The following is a 22,636-nucleotide window of genomic DNA, read 5'->3' as shown; positions in this document are numbered from 1 at the left end:
GGCGGGGACCTGAATGGTGTAGTCTCTGGCCGCAACCGTTTCCAAGATGCTTTTGAATAATGCGTCGAATTCTTCCTTGTCTCGAGCTGCCCTTTCTACCTTTGCGCACCTGGTGCCCAAGCGTCTGTTGGGGGCTTGCACAACCGGTGTTGCCACACCTTGTGTGCTTCTTTGAGCTTCTACTCCCCTAGCATGGGGATTCTTTGGCCTACGTCTAGGGCGGTATCGCTTGGGACCTCGTTTCTTTGCATACCTTTTGAGGGTAGCCATGTAGTGCACTAGTGGAGGAGCTTGTGCTACATGTTTCCTTCGACAGCGGAGAGCGTCTTTGCAAGCCAACTGCCCTAGGTGCTCCATGTCTTCCACATAGGGGGACCTGCAAAATGCGAACCAAGGATTAGGCCTTGATACAGGATAAAACCATTCGCATGGAAGGGATTATAGTATGGGTTATCAAGCGCGTAGTATGAAGAGAAGGGGAGGGGTAAGGCATGCAGTGTTTGTTGTAGAGGGGTGGCCCCCATGATGATATTCATTTAGCCTCCAGCCATTAGCAGATCTTGGCTCATGCTAAGTTACGTGGACTAGTGGTCATGGAGTGGGGTAGGGCTCATCCTCGGAAGGATAGACCGGAAAAGGGAAAAGTGTATAGAAAGGGGCAGTACCCTGTCTACACCATCAGAGATGTTGGTCAGGGCTTCCTATGGTAGTAATGAGGGTTGCATGCCCTCCGCCTGGAGGTGGAAATGGTCACACAACTTCTAAATGTGTGGTGAGAGGAGGACTTGAGGAGCTTAGCCTATTGACCCCAACTCTTCTCCCTGTGCTTGACTATTATTGCTTGTGTGTGTTGATAGTGTCTATACAGGGTCACAAAAGTCATTGTTTATTTATATACATATCCATGAATCCATGTCACTTCATGAGGATAAAAGCCAATTGTAGAACTCTGGATTGTACTGGAGCGTGGCACACACATCTAGTACTCGTGGCAGCTTACTCAATACCGATAGATATTTTGCAACATCGAGTAGCATGGAACCTTGTCTGAGTCTACTGACAACAAGTAACTCCTCCTCAGTGAGAACCTTATCAATCAGAGAGTTCTCTTGGCTAGGTTCAGCTAAGTCCGTACCCCGAGTGGCAGTTAGCACTCGAAAGGAAGTTGGTGCCACATAGGTTGGGTCTCTTTGAGACCACCATTTGGCCAATCGCTCCTCTGAGAGTGTCATGATCTGGGCTCCTAGTTCGGCCATTGCAACGCGGTTTTCACACCAACGTTGTTTAAATTGACTTCGACCCTCTAACAGTCGCTTCAGTTGCTCGATCTCTAAGAGATTTGGTTGGCAGAGCACATCATTGAATGTTACAGTTAAGTGTAGTTCGTCGGTTTCCTCGTCAGAGATGAGTTGCATGCATTCATACAGGAGCCTGTTATAGTGCTCGTCAAGATGTTCTTGCTCTTCCCAGGACAAGGGAAATGGCAAGTATTCTTCAAGCTGTTCTTTAGGGAATGCGCCCATGTCTGCCAAGACATAGACACGTGCGAACACTTTGAGCTTAGCATCCAACTCGGTTAAGCATTCTGTGACACTTTTACGTTCAATGAGGGCTTGCTCGATTGCTATCTCATGCAAGATTCTAGGAGTTTGCTTGGGCTTTAGCATAGCTGGGGGCTCATGCCTAGACGAACAAGTTTGGCCAGCACTAGGATTTCTTATGCTCTTGGGGTTTCCATGTTTCTCCTGAGGCTTCATTATTGCGTCATGGTTCTCCTTGGTTGTGACTGGTATAGATTTGTCACCTTGTTGTAACAGCATTGTGTCCACTCTTGATCGGTCAATGCGAGTTCTATTGTCGATGGATTGAGTGTTGCAAGCAGTCGTTGATGGTAACGACTGCTTTGATTTTTCAGAGCACACGGATGTGTCTGAGGTTTCACCACTACTAGGAGAGACATCAATGGGTTCATTGGTGGATGGTCTTGATGCTTTATTCCTTATCTCTCCAGTGCTATTGGTCTCGATGTTCTTGGGGTCCACAACCACTAGTAGCTGCTATTGTTTTCGTTGTTTTCTCCTCTTTTTCTTGGTCAGTGAAGGTGCATCTCTCAACAACTCAGGACCCTGGACTAGGTCAACCGTTGATGTGCTTGGTTGGGCCTCAAAAGTCTCTCTCTCTGGTGTGTCCTCATGGGATATACCCGCGGCCTACTGAATAGCCTTGGTAGCTTGTGAGGGTATAACTGCCTCTCTTTTTGGGGAGTCTGGCTCTTCAGTCGATTTCCTTGTGTTTAACTCCTCCAGCCTAGGCTTTAGGCACTTTGGAAGTGTTGGAGTTGTCAAGGAAGTTGGTTGCGACACCTCCTCCATAGGTGAACTACTAAGGACACATTCCACAAGGGGCATTGTCATGGCCAAAGGCTGTGACTGTTGTGATTACTAATTGGAAGTAGTAGCGGCTAGTCCAGTGGGCTGGCTACCCTTGGTGGATTGCTGTGTGAAGTCCCTAGGGCGATCGGGAGTGGTCATGTCATTCATCTGTGTAGATCGAGCATGAGTTGATCTAGTCACATTAGGTTGCTTAGGCATATCCTTGGGCCGCAAGTTACGGATGGTGTCATGTCCCTCCTCTTGGACATTTGGAATCTTAGTTGGAGATAGAGATTGGGGTTGAGCCGTCCCCCTTGACGACTGCTATTGTGCTTCGTGTGTCCGTTTGGAAAAAGAGGGTGTAGGAGATCTAGGACTCTTAGGTTGACTGGGCACTGAGTGAATGATTTGCTCGAGGCTATTAGGCGATTGTGCCATTTGCTTTGTTGAGCGATTAGCCTTTTCACGAGCAGTGTTGTGCCTCTGGTGCTCATTATCCTCTTGGGAAGTCAAAAGCTCCTTGAGCACTAATGGTCTTTGTGCACGCTCAATGGTTACATATGACCTATGCTTATTAAGCATGCTATGCCTTGGCTCTTCCTTTCGAACGCTCATGTTTTTTTTCTTGCCTTAAGAGCTAGAGTTTTTCTTAGGTTTCCTCTTGTGACTCATTGATTTTGGTGCAATTTGGCCTTTAGTTGATAGAGGTGGTTTAGCAGGGGGTTTTGGTATCCAAATCCATTGGTTACCTGCGTAATACCCTTGACCATGTAGCAACGCTTTGGATATCCATCGCGGCGTTGTGATGACCCTCCATCGACGCCTTTGTCTATAAGGCTTGGGATTCTTTTGGGGTCTTCTACGATATTTGTAAGTCCAAAGCCTGTCCTTCGCATTGTCTCTTGACCTTCTTGTTTTAAGCATGGCCTCACTCACTGGTTCTCGTCGTTCGACATGTGCTTGTATTAGCTTTTCCAACAAGTCCTTGCTCTCATTAGTAGGCTTGACTGTTATGTCAGCACCTTCCTTGCCTTTCCCTTGAGGTTCGATAAGGTCACCCTTGCTAAAGGTTGTGACTATCCTCACACCCGGCAGTGTCAAATGTATCATTTGTGCTACATAGTCATCCTCACACTTAGTCGCCTTTTGAAGGGTTTTCCTAGGAGGGTTTCTTTCCCGCAGCTAGCACTATTTGGAGGAACATGAAATAGGATAGGCAAGCTTTTCGTTTCAATTGTCGCAAGGATTTTGCATTTCCCTATGAGTGCTTGTGGGTATCCCCCATAAGGGCTAAGAGTTGCACTAGTCGGTGTGATCTCTGGTTGGCCTAGTAGGGTCCATGATTCATAGGTCAAGATATTAAAATCTGCTCCTTCATTAATCAGAGCATCGATAGTATGCTCTTCTTTTGCGGTGAGTTTGACCCTAAGATAAGCAGGTGGTACTATGTCTTCATCTTCCGAGTCTTGGCTTGTAAATTTAAGCCTTCTGACAGATGCCCTTGAGTCCCCAATTGCATGACTAGACGTGGATTCTCCACCAATGTCTTGGGTCATCTCTGTGCAGTATTGCTCAATGGTGTGGCCTTTTTGCCCTTGATGGCTAGTTTGCCGCATTGATGCTCCAGGGTCTCTGTTTCTTTTGGTTGCTCTTTTACCAGTGAGGATCCATGCTCGTATAGAGCTATTACTACACTAGGTTCTAATTTGGAGGACCTGTCACGGCACGCGTTTTCTCTCCAAACTACTTGGGGGAGGTGCGGAGGGGGCAGAGCTCCCTTTGCGGGGGTTCGAGGGGGCAATCCCCCCTGGCCCACAGGGTCGCTACGGTAAACACCATGCGCAATTTGGAGTACCATTTATAGCCAAATTTTAAACCACTTGCTCTAAGTTTCAGCCCAGTGATGGATCTGTGATGTGCCTTTAGATCTACGTAGCCTTTGGGGTCAATTTCGGGGTTTAGATGCATCAAAATTTGTGTTCTAGACACCTGTCTGATTTTGACAGTTTTCGGTCCGATTCTCAGATATCCGATTTTCAGGAGTTCGATTATCAGAGTGGGACGTCTGATTTTGGGTTGGTCCGATCGGTCGGACAAGGGTGGTCCGATTCTGGACTCTAGTCCCGATTCTAACTAATCTGATTCTGACTGGTCCGATTGTGACTGATCTGATTCTAAGAATCGGATTGGAAGGGTGGTCCGATTTTCGAAGTCAGACAGTTTTTGGAGAGGTCCGATTTTCGGAGTTGAATGGTTTTTGGAGAGGTCCGATTTTCAAAGTCGAACGGTCCGATTCCAGAGATAGGGCAATCCTATTATGGGACTCAGACACACTGGTCCAACTGCGCAGCCGACGACTCGGGAGTTGCACATGACGCTTTAGACTGACATCTACTTCACCAAATCGCGCCGAGCCGCCTAATGAGATGCAAAGCCACAGAGGGAAACACCTGGCGTACCTGAAAATGGTGTGGCGCTCAAATCGACCAGCACGTTGACGATCTCCCCGCAGGTCTCTCTCTCTCTGTCCCTGGCTCTCAAGCTGACTCTCTTCTCACAGGGCAGGATGTCAAATGTGACCTGTCCCGGTTCCCTGGACCTCTTATTGCCCCATTCCAGCCTGCTGTGACCTCAGAGGTTAGTCCCTCATACTCTTCCAGCTAGAAATCTGGATCGTGCCCCTATTTTCCTGTTTTAGCCTGTTATACAACAATAGAAAACCCTACTGTTTTCCTTCTTTTTTCCTATCCTAACCTTACCCTAATCAACAAAAATCAAAACTAGAGATGGAGATTAATGGTGCTACTCTAATATTCAACAACAAATCAAAAACCTACCTGCTAAGGAGATCGAATACCTCTTCAAACTCCCTTGCTTCTACCTATCTACCTCAAGCACCGATTTGGGGAAAACGCTTCTCCAATGCTCGATTCGAAGCGCGCAAGTGCTCAAGGCTCGAATCCGTTGGTCCCGAAAACGGAACCAAAATGTGGGAGCTTTCACTCAACTGCCAAGACCCACGGACCGCTTATTGTTTCAAGTGTTCCAAGCCGAGCACTAATGGCTACCTGTCACATAGCCGACATGCCATCCATATCTACGGGTGTAGTGAGCTTACCTCCATGCCGATCGAGTTACCTCCTCTCCCGCACACTTTGGTAGCTCCACGATCCAAGTGCAAGCTTCAAGCACGCTCCATCCTCAAGCTCCATGCTCCAAGCTCCATTGCCGCGAGCAAGACAGGACAAGAGAAGAGAAGAGAAGAAGAGAGGAGAAGATGGAGAGCTTCTCCTCCCCGGTCCCTCACCCTCACACACTTACTCCCTCACACTCCCTCTCTCAAGCACAAGCTCAAGCAAGCAAGAACAAGAAGAAGAAGAAGAAGAGGAGAGCCACTTTTGGCCACACACAAGAATGAGCTTCTCATTCACTTTCCAACTTTATATACAAAACCCTAAATCCCTTTTGGGCGGTCATCCCCTTTTCCCTTTTTTACATGGCCCGTCGTAGCCTAGGCCCTTTTTCCCATTGTCCTTCTATCTTCCTAGCTTCCTTTCCACGCCCCTGTCTACATTTACAAATTACATGAGTGAGAGCCCGGTGCTCCTTGAATTAAACCATGATGCGCTTGCGCTCTTTTACTAAAGTATTGACTTGTGCTTTTCCTTGCGCGCCTTTCTCCCTTATTTAGGACTTTTCTCCTTGTGCGTCTTTGTCTTCTGTTTCTCTTTGCCTTGGCCTTTGTCTTTGTCTTCTGCTTTAGCTTTTCCGGATTTTCCACCTTCGTTCGTTTGAGGGTTAACAATAGCCTTTGTGTCTAACACACATAGTGACAACCAATGCAAGACCTTGCTGGCCTTTTCCAACCAAGTCATGTGTGCCTTTAACTGATCCTGTGTTGGAGGTCTATCATCTGGTAGTTTGGTCTCATCTTCAAGACCTGTAACTAGGTCCCAAGAGCCTCTTCCAATTAAAAAATTAGACATCCTGAATTTCCATAGAACGAAATTGTTGTAGTCCAGCTTCTCACTAACTATCTGAGTGATAGTATCTTTCTCTCCTGTGTTTGCCATTTCAAAGTCTTAAGCTTTGCAAAACCAGTAGATTTTAGTTCACAACAATGTCATAGATTTCCAAACATGTGGCAAAGCATTAAATGTAATAGCATTCCAACCAAGTAGCATTGTCTGATCAGTAGACATTTGATTACAATTTGCAATCTACAATCAGCAGTATGTAAGTAATCAACTACATATTCTCTATATCCAAATGAGGTTATTCTCAGCTTAACCAAGCCATAAACCACAACAGCCAGGTGTCACAATCTTTGAGAGTCAATACATAACTTAGTAGACCCAATTCTTGTATGCTTGCTGCAAACTATTAATAGTCAGCCCCACTACAAAGACTATAGTAAATCAGCTCAAAACTGAGCATTTAATTCTTACAACATTCCACCTTTACAAAACCAGTCAATTTCTCAAGGTACTAGCAGGCAATGTACTTCAATACCTGCTAGCAGGCAATGTACTTCAATACCTTGTAATGCAACTAGTTTTTTTTTTAACTGTAAAACTTTCAGCAATAACCACTACTGCAATTCAGGTTCACATGAATGGCTCCTCGGTACAAAATGTTCTTTCCCAGATGTCTGCTTTATTTCAGCTCAATGTGCATACACAACAAAACCCAAGTGCTCTGCACTTTGTACACCACAAGCACCAAGAAGCACCAGTCTATCTAGCATAGCAGACAGACCAACATATGCCTTCCTAACCGCGTGGTGAGAATTTCAAGACAACACTGATCTCGCCTTGTGGGCTGCCCTTTCTATCCAAGCACCTTGAACTTTGTGGGAGGAATGCCACCTTCAAAGAAAACTTTATGCAATGGAACCACAACAATTCCTAGTGGATCATCTGCTCGAGCATCATCTTTATCAAAAAACTTGATCAAAACCTCAGTCACTTCATTATCTATATTGAAGGTGAAATGCTCATCCCAAACAGGATCAGTAGTAGTAGACTTAATCACTCAACTTTTCTAGATTTCCTTATGGCAATAGATAACTGCATAGGGATCAGACTTTCCAAATGTATCTGAATCCAACAACCCATGAGCTTCCAGCAGATGAAGCTCCAATATGTCGTGATGGACCTTTGAAAAAAAAAAACTATTTTTCCATTTTACAGCAATTCAAGGCCCTCCACGTCCATCAATTTGACACCTTCATAAGCCTCCTCTACTGCTTTTAGATTGTTCTGCTCTTAGGGTAGACATCCTTTGTTGATGCTGCTCCTGAATCTTCCTCTGCTTGAGTTGTAGTGCCTCTCAAATATACTCCTGATGCCTATAGCTGCAAAATTGGGTGAGTTACTCACTGGAAAGTTAGTAGAGCCCAGCAATGTGACAAGCACAGTTGTCACATCGTCGCCTGCTGTTGGCTGCCACTTCAAACATGCTCGGCAGGTTGCAAAGCACTTTGAACAAAAAGTCTCCGGCTTGAGCCCGAAACAGACACTGTTGAAATATGGCTCAAGCTTATCACCCCTGCTTGTACGAGCATATGTGCATGGCCAAGCTGACCCTAAAATTGCATACAAGTTCTTCAAGCTTGCTCAGGGACAGAGAGAATATAAGCATACCAATGCGACATACAGGGCAATGATCAATTCTATTTGTAAAACCAAGCATTTCACATGCTAGACCAACTGCTTGAAGAGATGAAGATAGAGAACTACTCAATCAATGCTAAAACATTCACATTTGTGTTGCAATCAATGGCTGCAAAAGGTTTGCAACTTGGTTGTTTCCTGATATGCGAACTGAAAAAGCACCATTTCCTACAACTAGGTTGTCCTCCAGCTTCAATCGACATCCTGTATCCTTTTCATTGCAGCTTATGAGCTTGTAGGAGGAACAGAAGCAATGGCAATGCCCTTTGCATGTGCTCTGATACCATATTAGAATTTAGAGAGAGAGAGGTGGACCAAGACAGAGCAAGTAAGGGAAGCAAACATGCTTCCTTCACTTCATTCCATTCCATCAACACACAATCATACTAAAGTCAACTGTATGTACAACACACATACAAAGATCAACTGACCTAGATCTAATCATGGTTAATTCAGTGTGACTTAACCTTATTCACTAAGGTAAACAACTGACAGAAGACTAATGAGCTTGAGTCTCAACAACATTAGGAGGCTCCCTCCCTCGCATTGTGTAGCTCCCGACTATGCCGCAGGGGGGAACTGCAAAATGGAAGGGTAGGGTCACAATAGAGGAGGACTCCCCTTTGTGTTGTGCAACTCCTCCTGAGAAGGTGAAGGAGGATGACACAACATGAGAGGGGCGGGCGGTCACAAGATTGGGAGGGCCCCCCTCATGTTGTGCAGTTTCCACCACATTGTGTAGGACCTGGGGATCAGCACAATGCAAGGGAGGGGAGGGTGCTCTTTCAGCTCATTATGTCCATATCACATCACGCGGGCTTCACAAGGGGAGAGATTCATCATTGTAGATGAGCACCAAGAGATATGGAGGTTCAAGAGGCTTGCAATGTGCAAAGTGAAAAATCAATCAACTATCAAATTTTGTGCTATATATGATGCTTATATGTGTTGATGTCACTCAATACCATGTCACCAAGAATGTGAGTCCACATGTGTCATAATTAAAAGTGCATGCCATGTGTCTATACTAATTGATTAATGCTATAACTATGCTAGCTGTAAGTAGGTATAACAAACCAACTATAATGAGTAATAAGTCAGCGGCCATGTGAGGATCATAATGGCCACCAATATATATTGTGTCAATGTGCAGATCCATCTAAACTAGAAATCCATCATCAATGTTTGTAGGTGTTGAGCTTGCCATCTCAATAGTCCCATTTTTTAGGACCCAGTTAATGTATAAATTTATTATGTAATGAAGGCTCAATGTGATAGGTCTTTTGAGAAATCCCAAAGTTTCTTACCCTTGATGTGCTCTAAGGTTCCATTATGAAGATAGGACCAAGGAATTAGAAGCAAAATTAGAAAGCTGAGACCATTGGATGTCCCTATCTTGACAACCTCTAGGTGTAGTATTCATTTGTGCATCTATTTAGGTTGGATATTTTTCTCTGCTTGTAATTTTATTTTCTTTTTATTTATCTTTCTCATTTCTAGTGGTTGTAACTTCAATCCTTTAGGAGTGGTTGCAAGGTGAAACCGAGATACCCCTTGCTAAACATTTAATCTTTAATTACATCTTGTAGCTCAATGAAAGACTATCGATAGAAGGGATGGATACATAAGGAAAAGCAGCTATCCACCGTGTCCTTTAGTAGTGTCACACAATAGGAAGGGAAAAAGGTAGCCTAGAGGTGCAATCATATCATGGCCACTCTATTGATGCCTGCATTGATGTTGAAGAATAAAGGGGGTGCTCTTTCCTCATAGAGGGTAATGTCCTACTCCAATAACTTGACCAAAAGACAAAGGTAGTTGCAAGTGATTATAAAGGTAGAGTGAGGGTGGTTGGTGAAGTATCTAAGGAATGTGGAGGATGAAGGTCACAAGTCTCTACGTTGAAAAAAGTACAACTATTCTTGCATTATGGCATTGATATTAGGGATCTTTGAAGAGTTGAGCATAATCGAATGTTGACCTTCTGATATCATCCATCTTTAGGATGGCATATTATTGCCACTCTAGCTAAAGCTTCCATATCTCTTGTGGCTAGTATTTCAAGCGCTCATCTCCACTTTTTCCTTCTTGAAGTTAATAGGATTAGCAAAGAGAATCTTCATCTTGTTACTCCCTCCATTTCATTACAACACTCTTAATTGCCCAAATTAGTGTCTAAATAGTCTTGAGGGGTAGATCCTTTTGTAGCTTTCTTTCATTAGATACTTTAAAATCAAATACTAGAAGAATAGCCCCTGTAATCAAGAGGATGATCAATCACTTTCTAAGAAGGAACCTTTAGCACACTTCAAAGTCTCTTAGATAGAGCTCTTGCACTTTCGATGGTACTTCCACCATTGGCACCAATCCTAGAGGCACTTTATTTGCACTCTCTTTGGGCTCATCAAACTCTTACAAGTCCATAAATTTTTTAAAGAAAGATATGCTTTTGATGACTCTATGGGAAAGGATAACTCTGGTTTTGATCTTCCTAGCCCCATGGCCCTCAACTCTACATACTGAATGTTCTTTAAATGACTCCTTAGTGTTTCTCTAGTTAGAACTAGGGTTGGAAGATCACGCACTTGGCCAAAATTCAAACTGCTCAATGTTGCATTGGCCAAGCTTAAGTGTGCTTTTAGCTCTATTATATTTTTAGTGGTGTAGATGTGATTTATGGATGACCGGTCTTCTTATAGAAGTCATGTTACTACTACGACACCACAAACTTATGCACATTTATCTACACCTTAAGCACTTTCTCTCATTAGTGCAATAGTGTTCATAGTCTATTGGAGACTATCATAAGTCATTTTCAATTGCTCTTAGGCTTGTTGGTTCTCCTTGATGTCCATTTCATGCAAATTTTTCTTAGTCTTTCCCTCCTCTAATTGCATTGTCAAGTTTGCTAATTGAGCTTGCGTTTCTTCATTTTCCTTTTTAAGCTCTTCTAGTTCCTTGTCCATTTCTTCTAGCACATTCAAGTTTGGAGGTCTTGTAGAACCATGAACCATTGGTAGACTTCATGAGTGTTTCCTAATTTTTCCTATAGGTCTTGTTTACCTTGAAGTGTCTCTTTCCTATCCATTCTAAGTTCCTTACACAGTACTTCTAGGGTTTCTAGGTTCCCTACTGTGTTTAGTATCAAGCTAGATCCTTGTGAGCCTAAGGTGATCTGTGCTTGGTGTAGCCTATTAGCCACATTGTGGGTGTGGCTTCTTTACTGCCTTCTTTGAACTTCTCCAAACTAGAGATTTTTGTTCTACAAGCCTTGTATCTACTAATACACTAGTTGTTGAAACGCTTTTGGGTTAAGGTTTTGCAAGATTTGAACGGTTTCTTCTTTTCCCATACTCAAGCTATCTTCCTCTCCTACCATAATAGTTAGAATTAGTTGAACAAATGTGTGGTTAATTTCCCATCCCTACTCAACAAATGGATGTAAAATGGTTTGTTCAATGCTCTGACTGTGTTCCTTTATCATTGCTTCTATTATTATTCCTTTCTTTTTACTTGTTTTCTCAACAACATGGGTTGCTTCTCCTTCCTTGGGGATGCCTCTATCATCAGAGAGTGAGGTAGGTGAATTTTCCTTGATCTCTTCCCTTGTCCTCTTTTTCTCATGTTGGCTACTCGATTATCTACCAGAAGCTTGAGTTATTCTTTCTAACTCCTCTTGCTCTCTTTTCCTTTTCTCAACTTGTTCTTTTTTCTCCATTTCTTTCTCTCTCTCCTATTACCTAAATTCCCCCTATGTGGAACAGTTTTCTTATAGTGGTGGCTCTTCCTAAGAGTATAACTATTTCTAGGGCTATTGGTGCATCAGCCAAAGAGTTGTGGCCTCACATTGCCCTAATGAGTGCACTAGCAAAGCCTATTACCATCCCTTTGGGTTTAGAGGGCTCACATTAGGGTTTTGGACTCCTGCTTTTTTCATGTTTATGATAGTTTCATGAAACCCTTCTATCCAAAGGTCATTTAGACCTCTAGCTATGAGCTAATTATTGATTATGTCTTCCATGAGATGGTTAGAAATCCTTATTTTGCAAGAATGGAATTTATTATCAGTGAACATGTGATGAAAAACTCCAACTGTTGTGCACAGCTCCTCTTTCTATAATGGTGTTGAATTATATGTTGTGTTGTGTGAGGTCATGTTTTTTTTTCATCTTTGTTAAATGTGGGAAATATTGTAGAGCCTATATTTTTCTTGCTTATTTTATATTCCCAAAAGTGAGCTCCACAAGTTGTGATATAAGAGTCACTTTGTCGATTAGATGTTCACCCGTTGCCCATAGGCCAACGTGGCATAATAATGACCCTAACTCTAAGCCAAAACTTCTAGTGACCTAATCAAGGAGAACCAACAAGCCCAAGAGCAATCAAAAATGGCTTATGATGATCTCCAACAAACTATGGACACAATTGCACTAGTGAGTGAAAGTACTCAAGGTGTAAACCCAAACATGCACGAGTTTGTGTTGACATAGTAACATGATCTCTATAAGAAGACCATCCATAAAATCACATCTACCCCACTGAAAATGCAACTGAGCTAAAAGCACACTTGAGTTGGCCAATGCAACATTGAGCAATTTGACTTTTGGCCAAGCACGTGATTTTGAAACACTAAGGAGTCATTTAAAGAGCATTGGGCATGAAGAGCAGGAGTTGAGAGTCATGGGGCTGGGAGGACCAAAACCTTGTGGAACACAATTATTCTTTCCCATGTAGCCATCAAAAAGCATATCTTCATTAGCAATTTTGTGGAGCTGCAAGAGTTTGATTAGTTAGGGAAATTTCTAGTTTTTGAGTGAGGGTCATAATTACAAATTGTCATTAACCAGCTCCTCAAAGTTTCTAATGAGCTAAAATTTAAGATCCCGAGGCCCCATATGATGGGTTATAAGTTTTACTTTTCATCACATTGATCTATGGTAAGTGCAATTTTTTCTTTGATCCTATGGTCATTGATTAATGTGGGAAATTCAAGGTCAGTCATTCCTATATGAGGAGTTGTCGTCTACACATTTTACGATAAAATGTGAGAATTATGAGAATAAAAGACAATTCCATATGGTTGCTAACACAAAAGACTAGAAGACCATTCTAAAAGATTTGTCATTACAACAAAATTTTGCATCATTCAATATAGAAATTTGCATGAATCAATCACGATTCAACACAGTGCCCCCCCTTGAAGTGAGGACAAATAGCTTCCTAGCTATATGCCAACTCTTTAATATATATATGTGTGATTGATTTTTTTTTGTTTTGTCTTTTCTTGTTCTTTTAAATTGAATAAAAGAATTATGGAGTATGAGTTGTTACATATAAAATGTGTATTTAAGAAGCATCATTTGACATGTTGGTTGAAAGAAGCTACCAATCAAAGAACTGGGGGGGGGGGGGGGGGGGGGGGACTTGGAGTTTAGCAAGTGCATCTAATTGAATGGTCGACATAGTAGTTTACAATATAGGTCACTAAGTCAATCGGCATATTTGGGCCTTCTAGTCAGATTGCCACATGGAATTCTTCTTCTAGTTGTATTTTGTCCAACAAGGGACATTGTTTCAGTTCACATGGGTATGCCAAGTCTTTTGAGTGACGAGGATGGCATGAAGTGAAATTCCATTGTAGTGTGTGGAGTCATGTTGCATTGGTCCTTAAGCAATTTCCCTTAGTGGCAATATCAAGGCAATGATTTTCATAGACCTTAAGGGATGAATATCGTAATTCACATTTTTTTTGGATTTCAACCACTTTGGCAAGGCTATTTGCCTTTGTGACTATAGCTTGCTTGAGATGAGGTGCATGGTTTTAGCACTTGTCTCTAGAAGCTTCACTCTTACAAAAGATCTATTCATTGTTTTTACAAGTACTCCTCCAACATGAGACCAAATCTATCAATTTCTTACTAAAAGTTTAATTTCATTGGCCAAGTTTGCAGCCATTTGATAAATTAAGTGACGAGTGAAAGATGGTTTCAATTTGGTAGGTGATGGTGGTCTGATGACACTTGTTAAGGGACTACCGTAGAGCAATCACAAATTTGTTCTTGATCATAGTGTTGTTTTTGTCCTTGGGTTGAGTGGGTCTCCAGATTGTGGCTCTTACATCTTCTGGGTGGGTCTTGAGGGTGATTTCCCTTTGAGCACTTGCACTTTGAGCACCATATTTTGGAGTGTAGGGAATGAAGTTGTAGCTATGATTTGAGCAGCCTTGGGTTTGTATATCCACATAGTTCTTTTAGGTACAGTTGTGGCATGATGGATGTTAGGCTTCCAGATTGTTTGGTTGCATTTTGACTCCATGTTGTGGGGCTTTATTGACCGATTTTGGTGGGCAAAAGGCGCTCTTTTAAGGATCAAGATGAAGCAATTACCCCTATACTAGCCTTGTGCATGTAGCAATGTCTTGGGTATCCAAGTGGAATTGATGTGGGAATTATGTCTTCTTTGTTGGCAGTTCTTCCATGGCTTATTCATGATTTTTTTGGACTAATTTTCATGGTTTACCATAATTTTTTTCAATCTTTGAACTACTAATTGGATGGAGCTATTTATCTTGGGCCTAAGAAAGTTCCTTTAATAGGCCTTCCATTTGTCCTATAGACATCACTGGTTGCTTTGGATTGGTAAGACACAATAGTTTATTGGCTAAGTCGACTAATTTGTGTGGGTTATCGTAAGCTCGTACAATTTTTGAATTGCTAGTTGGCTAAAGCTATTTATCTTGGGCCTAACAAAGTTCCTTTAACAGACCTTCTATTTGTTGTATAGGCATCACTGGCTAGTTCAGTTTGGTAAGACACAATAGTTTATTGGCTAAGTCAACTAATTTGTGTGGGTTGTTGTAATCTTGTATAGTTTTTGAACTACTAACTAGTGCGAGTTGTTTAACTTGGGCCTAAGAAAGTTCCTTTAATAGACCTTCTATTCATTTTGTAGGCATCACAAGTGGCTGGCTCAACTTGGTAAGACGCAATAGTTTATTGGATAAGTCTCCCTTGCTAAAGGCAAAGACAAATCTGGCTCCATGGAGATTTAGGTGGATTTGTTATTTCACAAAATCAACTTGACATTTTGTTTTGAACTTGAATGGACATCCTAGCAATGTTTCTTGCCCCACATTTCCTTGATTTGGGAGAAAAAAAAACATTTTAATGCTTTTGATTTCAATGGTCACCATTAACTTGTACTTGACTAACCCTAAATACAAACAAGCCTCTATATGGATTTTGTTTTGCATCAAATGGTATCAACGAGGGTTGTCCAATTTTCTACCAAAATTCCTAAGGCAATATATTAGAGTCTACTCCTTCATATGAGAATCTCTTTTGAGGTGATTAGCTTGAGACACATATATGCTTGTGGTAAATAACTTCCTCTTCCTTTTCGATTGAGGTTGCTTGAATGTGGAGAGTTTTGTGCATGGTTGTGTTTTGCATGTTACGCCATAATAAATTTGTACCTTGTATAATAGTTGCAACCTCTCTCTAGCTCTTGCTTTGGAAACTCCTCTCTCTTGCTTGGTAGCTCTTCCGCTTCCAACAATGATCACAGTGGTGTCTCCCCTTATTGGTGGATTTTTTGGCTTGTAGCAGCAACTAGGCAGTGTTAAGGCATAGATGAAGGGAATTTTCGGGGTTTTTGGTGTTGTTGTATCGGGGAGAGAGAGGCATGGTGAAAGGATGGTGGTGGTCTGGTGGAAAATACCAAAGGGAAGGGTTGTGTAAGTGGAAGAGGAGAGAACAAGAGGTATATGTAGGGGTATGAGGAGAGGGAAGAAAATTATATGTGGAAGAGAATAATTTTGGTCACCCGTTAGGTTATGATGGAGTTTCTATTGATGATCTGCCCTTGTAAATTTGGCCACAAAGATTGTTGGTATTCCATGCCAGGCATTTAAATAACTGAACGGGGTTTTTGCCAACAACTAAGGGGTTTTGCTATCCACAATGGTGGTTTTTTGTGACCTCATGGTGCTTCAGCCCCTCTACGAGATCTAAGGTGGCAGTCTTCCAACCATAGGAGAGATGGATCAGGCAGCTTGGCAAAGCAATCGAGGTGTCTACAGGTGGATGTGGCTACTCCATGTGGACATAGTGGCTTGACGTGGTGCCTTGGATGGAGTTGCAGTTAATGAGTCCAAGGCAGCTTGGGATACATATCAGCATGGATCCCACGATCCGTGCTGGTCACCCATGCTTATCAGTTGTGACCTAGAAAAGGAAAAATGATGCCATCCGGATTAAGCTCTTTTTCTTCTTTTTTGTCTTTTTATTAAAAATTTTAAAGTCTGATATAGTTTAACAATTGGACAAAACATTAACCCTTTTCTTTTTGAAATATGTCCAAGTGGTAGTGGGATGCACATGAGAGAGAGGATTAAGCCCCAAGGCCTAAGCTCATGTACATGTGGGATGCGCAAATTAAGTTCTAGCCTATTAGCCCTAATTCCTGCATGAGTAACCTCTCTAACATTGCTGCACTTGTCTTCCCATGGTTAGGCCCCACATTTCCACATAAGAGTGGGAAGGTCCTCTAACCCTTATTTCAAACCATGCTTGCACAAGGGGTCTCCTTCCTTCTCAAATCCATTCCATGATCACCCCCTTCTTCACATGCAGGCCAATACCTCAAACATAATGTAAAAGAGAAGGCTCAAGTAATAGAATTTCCTCCAACTTGCATAAAATCATGTTCTCACTCTTTTTCTCTCCTTTTTTTTATTAGATAAATTTCCACAATCTGTAGGATATTCCTATTTGCTACTTCCAAAAATTTATAAACAAGGTATCACTTTATCCGATGGATAATGCAATCCATACATCCAACTCAATCATTCAAATACAAATTTGAGCTATTTGTAATGTTTTACAATCAACACTTAAGCACCCATCCCATTCCACTATGTAAGATGTGCAGGTGATGACATGGTCGATGTGTAAATCTTGGAAACAAAACCAAAAAACATGTAGCATTCACATGCCACATTGGAACCACAGATTTTCTCCTATTCCTTTAGGATTTTTGACCTATTAAGCCTAGGATATCTCTCACCTAGCTCGCTCACATATGCACATAAATACACAAGCTACCTACTAAAGATAGATTGGTTTGACATGGTGTATCAAATGCATTTATCAACCACTTACCACATTGTAGTCTTAATAGATTGATGAAGTGTCACTCCATGATCCACGTACATTGCTCTTTTCTCACCATCTTGATTTCATGATTGCTACATGTTGAACTGCTAAGACCCATAGACTGCTTATTGTTCAAGTGTTTCAAGCAAGCTCTAATGGCTATCTCTCACCTAGCCAATGCGCCTCCGATCCCACGAGCGCAATGAGCTTACCTTGATGCTCAAGTGAGCGGCCTCCTCCTGCAAGCACTTTGGGGGCAACTCCACAATCCTAATTGCAAGCTCAAGTAACCTCATGCCTCCTCCTTCGAGGTCCATCCTCCATAGCCATGTGCGGTTCAAGAGAAGAGAAGAGAAGAGAAGAAGAGAGGAGAAGATGGACAGCTTCTCCCCCACGGTTCCTCATCCTCACACACACTCTCGCACACTCTCTCTCAAACACAAGCACATACAAGAAAAAAGGAGAGAAGGAGAAAGAAGAAACCACTTTTTCCACACACCAAAGAATGAGCTCCTCATTCACTTTTTGAGATTATATATAAGCCCTAACTTCATTGGGCCCCCATCCCCTTTTTTACATGACTGAGCATCTTGCCAAGGTTATCTTTCCCTATTCCCTTCTAGTTTCCTTATCCCTTCACTTATGCCCATCTAGATTTTACCATTTGCATAGGAGGGAGCATGGTGCTCTTTTTACAAGATTTTGGTGATGCCTTTGCATTTTAAAATTTTCCTTCACCTTCGACTTGACCTTTTTCTCTTTTGGCCTTTTCTCTCTTATTTGTTTGTTGGGATTCCTTTTTTTTTTGCATTATTCCTTATTTTGAATTTTTTTTCTTGTCTCACATCGGGGTTAACATTACCCCCCTCCTAGTCGAGTGCCAGTCCCATGGCACTTACGGGTCTAGGCATTCGAAGGGATCTGCAAGAAGAAGAAAAGTGCATAGCCTAGGGGGTGTGTTTACCTTACCATGTAGTGCATTGTGTTCATGCTAGTGAAACTAGAAGCTGGGTCGTAGACAAAGCTACGTGTTGTCCCACACTTAAGGACCTAGTTTGTACAGTGAGGAGGTGTGGTAGGTGCAACTTAGGGAGACAAGTCTAACCATAGGCAAGATTGACCTCCCTAGGTCTGCCCTCCCCTCGATGTGCCCTAAGCGTGAAGTGGGGGATCAAAATGGGCTAGGGGGTTAGGGATAGAGCTGGTCGACAGAAGCCATTGAGTGCACCTAACTTGAGGACCCCTAGGTGCAATGACCATAGCACTCATGAGTTTCTTGCTTTTCATTGTGGTTTTCTTCTCTATTGTCTTGTTCTTGTCCTTTCCTCCTTTCTCTTCTCTCTCTTTTGCCATCTTTCTTCCTCTTCTTCTTCTTTTTTTCTTTTTTTGAAACAAATTGTGACAAGAAGATAGTCTTAATTGTTGTGGTCATGAGAAGGAGAAGTGAGGGGTTTAAGGGACCTACTAAGAAAGCTTTTCCCCTACATGTATCCTTTTAGGCTCATTCAAACATTAAGAGGGGTGGTGGACAAAAAGGGATGGTTGTAGCTAGTGAAATGGCTATCACTCATGTCCTTTAAGAGGGCTATGCAAAAAGATGGCAAGAGGGAAGTGTGCATCATTAGCCTAGCCATTGCACAACTATCTATGCCAGAATTGAGATCAAACAACATTGGTGGGAGGCAACGTTCTTGCGAAGTAGGGTCTTGCCTTAATAATATTCCAAGAATCCTAAGGTAATTACAACTTTTCAAGAAGGCGGGGTCTAGGCAAGAGTTGAATTCAGTGATGTGGAAGTGATCAATGGCGGCATACAAGTCCTGCTAAGAGAAGGTGAGTACTTTCCTGGGCCTAGTGGCATTGACATTGTAGTTTTTTGGGAAATCGTATTAGCCATGGACGTCTGGATTGAAGTCCACTCCGACCCTTGTAGGATATGGCATGTAGGTGGGGTTATTCCTCTCAAAGGGTAGGGTGTTGCAGAACAACATCCAGGAATCCATGTTCCCATTCCAAATGTGCCTTCTCCATCTTGGTTGGCACTCATAGCCCTTCACCATTCTAAGCACTTCCATGACCTTATTCTCCTAGTAGTCACGAGCCTTTGTTCCCCATAAGGTAGGATTCTTCCCTCTTTCGGCCATCTTTCAACTTTGTTGGCCAAGCCCAATGCTCTCTCCACCAGTTCCAAGGTCAGCTCCACTTTTACTTTTGGCAGGTGGCCCTCCTTGTCACACAGTCTCACAGTGCCACAAATCCTATTGAAGGTATGGAGGAACTCCTCGCACTTTTCATAATCCACGGCTTGGCCAACCTTCTCCATATACTTTTGCAACTTGCATTGGTTCAGGATTTGCCTTGTGGCCTGCTCCTCCATGACTACATCTTCCAAATTTAGGATGTGCCAAAACTTGAATTGGTTGCAGGCTCTCGTCTCCACTAAGAGGCCATAACTTGCTTACTCTTCCTCTGAAAATGGTAACTTGATGTCTTTCTCCTATCCTGCCATTGTATGTACTTGTCATGAAACCATACTCGCCATAAGTATTCTTCAGGTAATTTTGCAGAAAGAAACATAGGAAATGGAGAAAATGCTTATGGAAACTAAAATTCTTAACCATAGAAAGTGAATTTTCCTTTAAATAATTTATGTATTCCTCAAAAAATTTATGACCCTTTTCCTCATTCATAAGTTGATTTTTATCCATTTTTTCCACTTTTGGATGTTGATTGAGGTTTAGGGTTTGTTTTTATGTTCCACACCTTTCATTTCCCATACCTTACCCCCCTCCCTCTTAGAGATGAGAAGGATCCTTCCTAGGATTAGAGGTTGAAGGATGAAGGCTATTCAGCACATGCTCACAGTGTTTCACCTCTACATGAGGCAAGTGTAGAAGTTCGGGTTGTACTCCATTTGAACATAATGGTCCATGTCGACAGGTCGGATGCTTATGTGGGTGAGGTAAGTGAGAACATTGTTAGAATATTCAATAAGTCGGTGTAGCCAGTGACTTAACCACAGTTAGTTTTGGTTAGTCATACCTATGTGTGTAAGTCTCTTTCAATTAGTATGATGGAAGAAGAACAACAATTAGCTGAGGCTCATCTTCTGCTCCACTCTATCTCTCTCCCTCTCTTCCAACATGGTATTTGAGCCTGAATACCTGAAGCCTGAAGGCTTGGCAATGGCCATTTGACATCAAGACATCAAATCTGAAGAAAACGTCATCAAAGGAGACTGTGCCTTCAGCCTTTTTTTTTTTGCAAAATCTATATCTTGCTACATAAATGTTTTTTGGAGAAGTGGCCCTAGAATCTTAACTGTTTCAACGTGTTCTACAACTTTGCAGAAGAAAGTTTTTTCAAATTCCTCACAGATTTTGAGATATTCAGCACAAACCTGTGCAGACTCACTGTTTACTGCAGTAAACAGCAAGTGATTCCAGGGCACTGGTGGCTTTCATCCTAACAATGTATATGCCCTTATTATCATGAATTTGAGCATAATATTGGAGTGTTAAATGCTCAGTTTTGGAGCTTATTTGTAGGCTAGAAATAGTGAACTGGTTGTTGTCCTGAATTTGAAAACAGTATACCTACAGTGTTGAAGTATCTGTGATGCTTATTTGCTACTGACAAATGCTTGGATCATATCACTTGAGTGGTAGATTCTTTTTGGGATATTGTGAGTGCTGAATGTCCAAATTTTGTACTAATTTGTTGCTAGTTATACCAAGGTATTGATTGGTTATTGTCTGCAGGAAGGATACCTATCATCTTCACTTAGCATACATGCAATATATTCTGATCGATTGGACATTATCAACTCCTGCATAGAGTAGTAGCTGAATGAGATGTTTTGGGGCTGTTTTGAGGTTTGAATACTCTTATTTTAACAAAGAAAATACTGTTGGCTATAGTAGTGGGCTGGTTGTATTTGGTACTACTACTTGCATACATTACAAACATTGATACTTGTATGGGCATAGTTTGTTGCTAGGATGCTTTGCCACTACCATAGAATGTTTTGAACTGATTTGAGCTTGGTTTATGCTCATTTGACTGTGTTTATTCATTGTTGGAATACAGTTTGCAGCAAGCAGGTTGTCAGGAAAATTGTCTTGAATTGTAGGAAATTGTCCTGAATAGTAGGAAATCGATCCTGAACTATAGGAAAAGGAGTCAAATAATTACAGGTTGTATGCATCACTGAATACCTAAGATGCAATTATGGAAAATGCTCAAGGCACTGACAATATCACTCAAATTGTGGGAGAAAAGTTGGACAACAAAAATTTTGCATTATGGAAGTTCCATATGAAGAATTTTTTGGTTGACAGAGGTTATTGGGACTTATGTGTAGGTGATGAGGCTAAACCTGAAATACATGAAAGGAATCCGACAAATGATCAGAAAAGGGCTCATAAGTTATGGACTGAGAGAGCATGCAAGGTGTTACATTGGTTTTCCTTATGTATATCAGATGCTATGGTTATACAAATTACTGGATGCACTTCCCCAAAGGATGCATAGGACATACTCATGAAGAATTATGGAAATGTAACACATGCAAGAAAGATTCAACTAAAGCAACAATTCAATAACATGTCTACGAATGGCAAAAGCATTTAGGCCTACACTACAGAGATCTAGAATATAGCGGATCAGCTTGCCACCATTGGATCTTCAATGTGTGAGGATGATATGATTGTAGTGGGATTGAATGGACTTGGCAAAGAGTATAAAGCATTTGATATGTCTATTTCTGTGAGAGCTGAATCCCCTGATAGGGATGAGCTGATTGCTTTGCTACTGCATAAGGAAGTTAAGCTTGGGCTAAATACAAGTTTTTAGTATGTCTCAAAGCAGAGACACAGTTCTTTACTCTAGCCAGCGTGGTAGAGGCAACAAAGGCCATGGCTCTTTTCGAGGTCAAGGAGACACTCGAAATGCTTATAGACAGCATCAGGAGAATGCCTGGCATGGCACAAATACACAAGGCTAGTGTGGTTCTAGCAGCTTTAGAGGCAGGGGGAGATCACCCCATGGTAGAGGTGGTGGATCTGGTTCATGGCAGTCAAATGATCAGTCAAACAGAGATAGAGATTGTCATTACTACAGTAGATATGGACACATTGCAAAGGATTGTTACAAGAAGCAGGGAGATATGAAGGCAAAGGGCAAACAACATGGGCACTATGCATCTTCTAGCGGTGCTCATGATGAGTAGGTTGATAGATTGTTTGCCATGCAGCATGTGTATAAGAATGCATCTAGACAAAACAGAGATGAGAGATGGTATATTGATTCAGGGGCTTCAAATCATATGACACCCCATGGAGAATGGGTTGATGAGATGGTTGCAGGTTCACATGGTTATGTGTGTATTGGGGATGGCACCCAACATGACATTCAGTGCACAGGAATTGTTATG

This window comes from Lygodium microphyllum, chromosome 12 (assembly GCF_053477565.2).
Source record: "Lygodium microphyllum isolate KBCC chromosome 12, Lygodium_microphyllum_v1.1.10, whole genome shotgun sequence".
In the NCBI taxonomy this organism is placed as follows: Eukaryota; Viridiplantae; Streptophyta; class Polypodiopsida; order Schizaeales; family Lygodiaceae; genus Lygodium; species Lygodium microphyllum.
The sequence above is the reverse complement of the archived record's forward strand: the minus strand, read 5'-3'. Positions refer to the sequence as shown.